Source organism: Chrysochloris asiatica, unplaced genomic scaffold, assembly GCF_000296735.1.
Source record: "Chrysochloris asiatica unplaced genomic scaffold, ChrAsi1.0 scaffold00002, whole genome shotgun sequence".
Lineage (NCBI taxonomy): Eukaryota > Metazoa > Chordata > Mammalia > Afrosoricida > Chrysochloridae > Chrysochloris > Chrysochloris asiatica.
Genome location: NW_006408520.1, coordinates 10,292,260 through 10,300,815, shown reverse-complemented (window position 1 = coordinate 10,300,815; position 8,556 = coordinate 10,292,260). Strand labels below are relative to the sequence as shown.

At 39.6% G+C, this 8,556-nt stretch overlaps 1 pseudogene; it reads left to right on the top strand.

Annotated features, from left to right (window-relative positions):
• The window catches only part of LOC102838112, a 14,095-nt pseudogene extending 6,229 nt beyond the window's left edge, over positions 1-7,866 (top strand).
• The last annotated feature ends 690 nt before the right edge of the window (positions 7,867-8,556 follow it).

Sequence of the window (8,556 nt, the reverse complement as noted above, 5' to 3'; positions counted from 1 at the left end):
AAGCCATTTGAACTGCAAGGTCGGTGGTTCAAGCTCACCAGCTGCTCCTTGGAAACCCTATACAGGGTCGCTATGGGTAGGAACCGACTCAATGGCACTTAGCAACAACAACAACAACAAAGAGCTCTGGTAGCCTAGTAGTTACTAATTGGGCTGCAAATCTCAAGGTCGGCAGTTGGGAACTAGCAGACATTCTGTGGGAGAAAGATGAGGTTTTCTGCTCCTGTAAAGATTTACAGCCTCAGAAACCCTGTGCAGGGTCATTGTGTCGGAACTGATTCCACGGTACTTAACAACAACAACATACTTCATTTTGGAGTCCTGGTGTGGCACTGTGGGCTAATGTGTCAGACTACAAAGTCATTTAAACTTCAACGTCAGTATTTCAAGCTTACCAGCTGCTCCTTGGAAACCCTATACAGGGTCACTATGGCTTGGAATTGACCCAAAGGCAATTAACAACAACAACATACTTCATTTTGGTTGAATCCACAAGCACTCCTCCTGAGAGCAGCAGTCAAGAAACCACAGGATGCAGTGCGTTATGCAAATCTGCTACAAAAGGCCTCCTGAAAGTAATAAAAAGCAAATTTGTCATTTTGAGGACTAAGGTGAGCTTGATCCAAGCCATGGTATTTTCAGTCATCTCATGTGCTTATGGAAACTGGACAATGGATAGGAAAGACCTCGAAAGAATTGCTGCATTTGAATTATGCTGTTGCTGAAGAATATTGAAAGTATCACAGACTGGCAAGAGAACAAACAAATCTGCCTTGGAAGGAGTAGAATGCTCCTTAGAAGTGAGGAGGAGAGACTTTGTCTCTTATCTTTTGGACATGTCACAAAGAACCTGTCACTGGAGACGGGACATCATACACAGTACAGTGGAGGGTCAGCAAAAAAGAGAAAAAGTCTCAGTTAGTTGAATTGACACAGTGACATCAACAGTAGACTCAAGTGTAACATTAATTTTGAGGGTAGCACAGGACTGAGCAGAGTTTTGTTCTGTTGGGCATGAGTATTATAAGTCAGAACTGACTGGACAATACCTAACGACAGCAGATCTGTTATATGTGGATTAGTCAAAATGTATTCATTACTATTAAGATACCAGTTTGGTAGCGTAGTGGTTACGAATCGGGCTGCGAACCGCAAGGTCAGCAGCTCGAAACTACCAGCTGTTCCACGGGAGAAAGATAAGGCTTTCTGTGCCCGTAAAGATATATAGCCTTGGAAACCCTGAACAGGGTCGCTATGGGTCGGAACCGACTTGATGGCACTTAACAACAAGATATCAGTTTATATATGCACTGGTTTATTCTGAATGAAACATGTTTAAGCATGTCTCTGTGATCAGTGGATGGCTAAAGTCAAATCCTCTCAATAGTACACTTGTCTTAGTCTCACTGGGGTCCATTAAAACAATAACAACAACACTACACTTATTGTGTGGTGGGAAAAACTATTTTGATGTTAGAGCTAGTATCAAATTTTTAACAAAATTCAAGTTGACCTCCCAAATCATTGAAGCTTTGCAACATGTTTAGTGGCATGCTACCCTATCTAATTCAGTTTTCAGATGGATCAAATATTTTATGGAATATGAAGTATTCAGAGATGAGCTAAGAGAAGGGCAACCCTTCCCCAAAGAATGTCCCAAAGAATGACGAAACTGTGGCTGAAGTACAGAAATTGGTTGAAGAAAACTGTAGAATTACCCTTGATGTTATAGATCCCTACTGAAGTGATCTTGCATAGGCTGAAATTTTCAATTTAAAGTGAACATCTTTGATTCAAAAAGATTTTGACTCTATGGGTGCTAAAAGAGGTGAATGAAAATTGTGTAGGTCAAAGGGCTGATCTTTTTATCAGTCTTTTAAAAAAGATAGAAACTGATGAAAATAATTTTATGGAACAAATCATAACTGGGATAAGTCTTGAATTTGTTAATACAATCTAAAGAGCAAGGTCTGATCGGTATAGTGGTTTCTGAGAGAATCTACTGGGGCAGGCAGAGAGTTCAACTCAGAATGTTATAGCGACTGTGTTTTGGGATTCCAAAAGGAATTACAGATTTTCTCAAAGGACAGAGGCTGATTATTAACAAGAAGTTTTGTTCTGTTTTTCAAATGGAGAACTGCACTGGTGAGAAAACAAAAAACAAAAAACAGTGAAGTTGTGCTGAAGAATTTTTTTTTTTTTTTTTCGATCATAACTACCTGCTCATAGTTTGAGGGTAGCCAAGGTTGTCCTATGAGAATTTTCTTGGGAAACCTTACCTCATGCACCCTATATCCATTACCTTGCCCCTTTAGATTTCTTCTGCTCCCTAACCCAAAGATTATTGAAAAAGAACATGATTTGATTCTCTCAAGAATGCCAAAACTACTATTTTGACATGTTGTAAATCAATGTGTACAGAATTCTTTAGGGGAAGGTTTGTTATTGTTAAGTGCTGTTGAGTCAGTTCCAACTCAGAGCAATGCTATGAGGAGTAACTGAGGGGTTTGGACCGCTGACCATGAGGTTAGCAGTCCAGTACTTATCCTACAGAACCACACCAGGACTCCTTCAGAAAGGGTTGTAGTTGTTATTAAGTGCAATTGAGTCAGTTACGACTCATAGTGACACCATATAGGGTTTCTGAGAAACAGATGGTAAATTTGAACCGCACACCTGAGGTTCAAACTGACATTTTGGGCCAGTGCATTACGAATCGGGCTGCGAACCTTAAGGCCAAGAGTTCGAAACTACCAGCTGTTCCGAGGGGGAAAGATGAGGCGTTCTGCTCCCGTAAAGATTTACAGCCTCGGAAACCCTGTTCAGGGTCGCTATGAGTCGGAACAGACTCCACGGCACATAACAACAACAAAAATTATATTTATAGCACGCATAAATTGATATGCAGAAATATCCTCTGCCAAACCTATGGATGATTATGGATGTAGTCCCATTTTCCTGTACAGTTTGCATGTCTGCCTATGTTGGCACTCAAGATTTTTATTTGTTATTACTGATATTGCAGGATTTTTTTTTTTTTTTGTCTGTAACTCTTGTGCAGTTCTCTGTGCCTTTCTTTGTCTTAATGATATTGTGTTGATCATCCCTTTTTTATATATTGCCTTTCCTAAATTAATATGCATAAGTTACCTAATCAGTGGTTTTCCCTCTGCAATTAGTTAGAAATTGAATATGAGGACTGAGTTGGGTCAGAAGATGGAAGGAAGTCTTATGTTGAAGATATAGGGTAATAAGAGAAAAGGAGCCTAGTCTCCAGCTTTATGGATTGAACCATCATTCAGACCTGCACTGTTAAAGGTCATACTGTTAAGTGAAATAGAAATAACTTGTATTTTGCTCAAATATCATGTTGATCATATTAGAGCAGCTGAACCTATTGCCAATCCTAGATGTATACATATATATTTTCTAATTGCTTATTTTAATAAGGTGAATTTGAAATGAAAATCATTCATGTTCTCTACTACCTCCTTCTAAATTCTAATCAATGGAATTAAAAAGAGAATTTGAAGAAAAGCCAAACAAAATTCTTGCTTAAGAAACATTTCAAAAATCTTGCTCTAAGTTCTTGCTCAAGAAAAAGTTACAGGTGTTTTTTACCAGCTGTGGCTAAAACACTGAGCTGATTGCCAATGGCACATTCTCGGTTATGCCCTGCAAGAGTCTGGGGCTCTGTAAATAGGTCGTTGTAGTTTTGTGTGGCTTAATAATTAACACTGTAGTAAGTCTAAAAATGGTGAAAATTAAGTACAATTTTCATTATGGGGGAAAAAACATCGTCATGGAATCTACTGTATGGGTATGGGATAACTGAGAGAGTAAGAAAAAGACAAAAAAAAATTCACCCATTATGAAGAAGCAATATGGTACAGTACTAAATACCAAACAATCAAAATCCAACATGATAATCAAAATATAATTTAATATTTTCTCTATCAGAAATGCTCAATGTGAGCATATCTCATGTTGCCACATGGTGGAAATTTGTGCAGTTTCTTAAGTTTTCCAATATTTTCTATGTAACTAAAAGGCACATTGTCGCTTTGTGCCAAGTCTGAATTCAGTAATAAAAATTTTTAGTCCATTATATATAATAACACTTCAGTCTTAACCCCTCACCCCCCATCTGGGATTGTCTAAGATAGACTACATTCCTTCTGGAAAGAGGGTGCGGTAGGCCTCCTCACTTTTCCCCAGTATCCTCAGTCCCTTCTCATGAAACTTTACTTCAGTGTTCTTTGCTCTAATGTGGGTTTGCAATAGAAAGCTTCAAAATATTTTATTGTGAGGTGACCTAAGATGACAAAATTTTCTGGATATGACTGGGATTTAACACTCAATTTTTTTCTTATGGGAGTTTTGTTTTGTTTTGTTGACAGCTTGCTGTTGATATTGTTGTTCGATGTCATTGAGTCAGTTCTGATTCATAGCAACCTTATGCACAACAAAACAAACCACTGCCTCAATCCTACCCCATCCTCATAATTGTTGTTAAGCTTGAGTCCTTTGTTATAGTCAGTCTGTAAATCTATCTCATTGGGGATCTCCCTCTTTTGTGTTGATCCTCCACTTTACCCAGCATGATGCCCTTCTCTAACAATTGGTCCTTCCTGATAATATGCCTGAAGTTTGAGAGACAAAGTCTCATCATCCTGACTTCTAAGGAGTATTCTGGCTGCACTTCTTTCAACACAGATTTGTTTGTTTTTTTAGCAGTCCATGGCACTCTTAATATTCTTCTCCAACATCATAAATCATATGCATCAATTCTTCTGTTGTTTTTCTTGCTCATTGTCCAACATTCATATGCATATGAAGCCACTGAAAATATCATGGCTTGGGTCAGGTGAGCCTTCGTCCTTAAATAGACATCTTTGTTCTTGAACACTTTAAAGAGGTCTTGTGTATCAGATTTGCCTAATGCAAAAATTGTTTTCTTGACTTCTGTTTCCAAGAGTGTTGATAGTGGATCCAAGACAAATGAAGTTTTTGACAATTTGAATCTATTCTCCATGTATCATAATGTTTATTGGTCCAATGGTGAAGATTTTTGTTTTCATTACACTGAAGTACAACCAATACTAAAGGATGTGGTCTTTGGTCTTAATAAGTATCATCTGCATGTCCAAGGATGTTAACGAGTTTTCAGCCAATCCTGATGCCACCTTCTTCTTTATGTAATCCAGTTTCTTGATTATTTACCTAGCATGCATATTAAAGAAGCATGGTTAAAGAATAGTATATTGGCACACACGTTTCCTGATTTTAAACCATTCAGTGTCTCCTTGTTCTGTTTCAATGACTGCCTCTTATTCTACATACAGGTTCCTCGTGATCACAATTAAGTGTTCTGGAATACTCATTCTCTGCAATGTTGTCCGTAGCTTGGCTTGATCCACATGATCAAAAGTCTTGGCATAATCAATAAAGCAGAGGTAAACATCTTTCTGGTACGTTCTGCTTTCAACCAAGATCCAGCTGACATCAGCAATGATATCCCACATTCTACATCCTTGTCTCAATCTGGCTTGAACCCTTGGAAGTTCCCTTTCAATGTACTGTTGCAGTTGCTTTTTAATTATCTTTAGTAAAATTTTATTTGCATGTGATAATAATCATACTGTCTGGTATTTTATACATTCTGTTGGATCACTTATCTTTGGAATGGGCACAAATATGGATCTCTTTCCATCAGCTGCCTTCCAAATTTGATGGGCATATATTTGTGAGTGCTTCCAGTATTACATCAGTTTGTTGAAATATTTTAATTTGTACTCCATCAATTCTAATAGCCTTGTGCTTTGCCAGTGCCTTCAGTATACCACGTAATTCTTCCTTCAGTGCCATTGGCTCTTAATCATATGCTGTCTCTTGAAATGGTTGAACATCAAGCATTTATTTTTGGTAAAGTGACTCTGGGTATTCCTTCTATGTTTTTTAATGCTTTCTGCATCATTCAGTATTTTACCCATAGAATCTTCCAATGTCACAAGTTGAGGCTTGAATTTTTCTTCAGTTCTTACAACTTGAGAAATGCTGAGTATGTTTTTTTGTTTTGTTTTCTATTTGGTTTTATAATTCCATTTCCATGCACATTTCACTACAATACCTGATTTAGTCTTCTTGAGCTGCCCATTGAAAATTTTTGTTCAGGCTTTTTACTTTCTCATTTTTTTCCATTTTCTTTAACATCTCTATCCTTGAAATCAATTTTCCTTGTCTTTTCTGATATTCATTTCGGTATTTTCCTTCTTTGTTATCTTAATGATTTTTTGCTTTCTTCATGTCATTCCACAACTCTTCTGATCTTCAGTCATGAGTGTATAATTCATCTTAAGATCTGATCTTAAGAAAATCTCTAAATTCGGGTGGGATATTCAGGTTCAATGTCAAATTTTGGCTCTTGTGAGCTTGTTTTAATTTTCTGCAGCTTCAGCCTAAATTTGCATATGAGCAATCGATTGTCTATTCCACAGTCTTCCCACAGATGTAGTCAATTTGATTTCTGTATATTCCATCTGGTGAAGTCTATACTTACAGTCATTTTTTAAATGTTGTTTAAAAAAAGGTATTTACTAGATGACTGTGACCTCCTAAAAATTATAAATTTCTTTGCATCAATAAAGTTCATCAAGAATCTGCTCATCCACCATTCTGCTCCAGTCTTTGCTCTGCTGCTGGTGCAAAGACAGCCGCCACCAGGAGAGAGATCATAAATCTGCAGGCCTTGCAATGTGGAAATCAGATCAGAGTTAAGTTCTGGGAAGTGATCAGCCACGAGCATGGCATCGACTCCACCGGCACCTACCATGGTGACCGGGACCTGATAGAGAAGAACAATGTGTTTTATTACAACGAGGCCACCGGTGGCAAGTGCGTGCCTTGTGCTGTGCTGGTGGACCTAGAGCCGGACCCCATAGACTCGGTGCACTCAGAGCCTTTTGGGCAGATCTTCCGACCTGACAATTTAGTATTTGGTCAGAGTGGTGCTGGGAAGAACTGGGCCAAGGAACACTGCACTGAAGGTCGAGTGCTGGATGACGTGTGGAAGGAATGCGAGACTTGTGATTAGTTGTAAGGGCTTCCAGCTGACCCACTGTCTGCATGTGAGGACTGCGTCAGGGGTGGGCACCATCCTCATCAGCAAGATCTGGGAGGAGTACCCAGAGAGAATATGAACATGTGTGCCCTCTCCCAAGGTGTGGACACAGTGGTGGAACCATGCAATGCCACCATCTGAATCCATCAGCTGGTGGAGAACACAGATGAGTCGTGCTGCATTGACAACGAGGCCCTCTATGACATCTGCTTCTGCATTCTCAAGTTGATCACACACACCTACTGGGACCTGAACCACTTGGTGTCAGCACTGTGAGTGGGGGTCACCACCTGCCTGTGCTTCCAGTGCCGACCTACAGAAGCTGGCTGTATATATGGTGCTCTTCCCCAGCTTCCACTTCTTCATACCAGGATTCTCCTCACTGACCAGCAGGGACAGACAGCAATATCTTACCCCAACGGTCCGAAAGGTTACCCAACATGTCTGACACTAAGAACATGATGGCAGACAGCGACTCCCTCAGTGGCCACTACCTGATGGTGGCTGCCTTCTTCTGGGGCCATATGTCGATGAAGGAGATGGACAAGCAAATGCTCAACATGCAAGACAAAAACAGCAGCTGTTTTGTTGAGTGGGTCTTAAACAATGTGAAAACCACTGTCTGAGACATCCCACCCAGGGAAATAAAATGTCTGCCACCTTCATTGTCAACAGCACAGCCTGCTCTCCAGGAGTTATTCAAGCCCATCTCTGAGCAGTTCACCAGTCTATTTCAGCTCACCTAGGATATCGAAGTTTCTGCATTCCATTACATTTTTGACAGCTTCCAATTTTCCTAGGTTCACACTCGTACATTCCATGTTCCAATTACTAATGGATGTTTACAGCTGTTTTTCTTCATTTTGAGATAAGCCCCATCAGCAAATGAAGTCCCCAAAACTTTACTCCATGTGTGTCATAGCAGTCAACTCTATTTTGAGGGAGCAGCCCTCTCCCAGTCATATTCCAACCTGAGGGGCTCATTTTCTGCACTATGTCTGACAATATTCTGGTGATTTTTTATAGTGTTCCACTGCTACTCATAAAGTTTTCAGTCTAAACATTCAGAAGTAGTTCAGTCTCCTTCTTCCTAGTCTGTCTTAGTCTGACAGCTCTGTTAAAAACAGTCCACATTGGGTGAGGCCTGCTGGTATTTAAAATACCAGTGGCATATCTTCCACCATCACAGCAACATGCAAACCACCACAGTACAACAACTGACAAACAATGGTGTTAGCAACTACTCTCCCCTTAGGTTGCCTTGTTTGAGATGGCCAGTGTCTTTCCTATGACTGACTGTCCTCAGTAAACTTTGAGCACCTACTTTATATTACACCTCACACCTTCTAATTTCTGTGTTCACCTTGCCCAGGAAAGCCAACTTCTAAATCAAGAGATGATCTCTTAATACCACTTGTTGTTGTTGATAAGTGCCG